The following is a 1328-nucleotide window of genomic DNA, read 5'->3' as shown; positions in this document are numbered from 1 at the left end:
CCCCAGGACAACTCTACCTACATCACATACCTTTGCCCCCTCGAGAGTCATCCTTCCTTCTGATTGCCTTCCCTTCCTTTCCTCCCCTTCCCACACGCGTCCCTTGCTTATATCCTTCTTCCTTACATATGTAAAGAAACAAATTAGAGACCCCTCAATAACTAAAACTCTACCTACATCACATACCTTTGCTCCATCCATAGCCATCGTTCCTTCTGATTGTTTTTCCTTCCTTTCCCTCCCCTCTCACTCGCGTCCCTTGCTTATATCCATCTTTCTTACGCTCTTACACATCTAAAGAAACGAATTAGAGACCCCCCAATAACTAAAACTCTACCTACATCACATACCATCGATCCCTTGATATTCCTTCTCTTCCCTGCCTGCTTGTTCCTCTTCTCCCTCGCGCCCCATCTCCTTGTCATTGTTCCTCCCATCCCTATGCCCCTAAGAAAACTAATTAGAAATATGTAACCCAATTAGGAACCATTATATACCTATCAGTATTGACTCTGCCCTAACATTGCCCCTATACACATTAACAAAGCCACACAACTCATAAACAATTGCATGGCACTTATCTGACATCCTCCAGAAACCCTCTGTTTACAAAAAGGGAGAAGACAAAAGGCACAGGAGAAGGCAAAAGGCAAAGGGAGAAGGCAAAAGGCAAAGGGAGAAGGAAAAAGGCAAAGGGAGAAGGCAAAAGGCAAAGGGAAAAGGCAAAAGGCAAAGGGAGAAGGCAAAAGGCAAAGGGAGAAGGCAAAAGGCAAAGGGAGATGGCAAAAGGCAAAGGGAGAAGGAAAAAGGCAAAGGGAGAAGGCAAAAGGCAAAGGGAGAAGGCAAAAGGCAAAGGGAGAAGGAAAAAGGCAAAGGGAGAAGGCACAAGGCAAAGGAGAAAGCAAAAGGCAAAGGGAGAAGGAAAAAGGCAAAGGGAGAAGGCACAAGGCAAAGGAGAAAGCAAAAGGCAAAGGGAGAAGGCAAAAGGCAAAGGGAAAAGGCAAAAGGCAAAGGAGAAGGCAAAAGGCAAAGGAGAAGGCAAAAGGCAAAGGGAAAAGGCAAAGGAGAATGCAAAAGGCAAAGGGAGAAGGCAAAAGGCATAGGAGAAGGACAAATTGTCCCCAGGACAAATTGTCGCCAAATTCCAAACCACAATGCTCTACGATGAAGGGAAAGACGTCTACGAGACGTTCGAAACGAGTCCGAAACGCAAAAGTTGGATTTAGCGAAATTTTGACCAAATTTCGATCGCACGCGAAAAAAACCTTTTCGCGCCTTTCAGCCATCCCAAATCCTTCTTAAAAAAACCGAAAAACGGCTGCAGAAAC

At 45.3% G+C, this 1328-nt stretch overlaps 1 long non-coding RNA gene across 1 annotated transcript; it reads right to left on the bottom strand.

Annotated features, from left to right (window-relative positions):
- On the bottom strand, nucleotides 1–1052 carry LOC136197162 (uncharacterized). The gene is made up of 4 exons (XR_010672463.1): nucleotides 498–1052; nucleotides 351–447; nucleotides 187–294; nucleotides 1–121 (listed from the first exon to the last, which is right to left on the bottom strand). It is a non-coding gene; the product is annotated as an uncharacterized lncRNA (long non-coding RNA).
- Nucleotides 1053–1328: the final 276 nt, after the last annotated feature.

Source organism: Oscarella lobularis, chromosome 17, assembly GCF_947507565.1.
Source record: "Oscarella lobularis chromosome 17, ooOscLobu1.1, whole genome shotgun sequence".
In the NCBI taxonomy this organism is placed as follows: domain Eukaryota; kingdom Metazoa; phylum Porifera; class Homoscleromorpha; order Homosclerophorida; family Oscarellidae; genus Oscarella; species Oscarella lobularis.
Note: the sequence above shows the minus strand (reverse complement) of the source record. Positions and strands in the feature narration are given on the sequence as shown.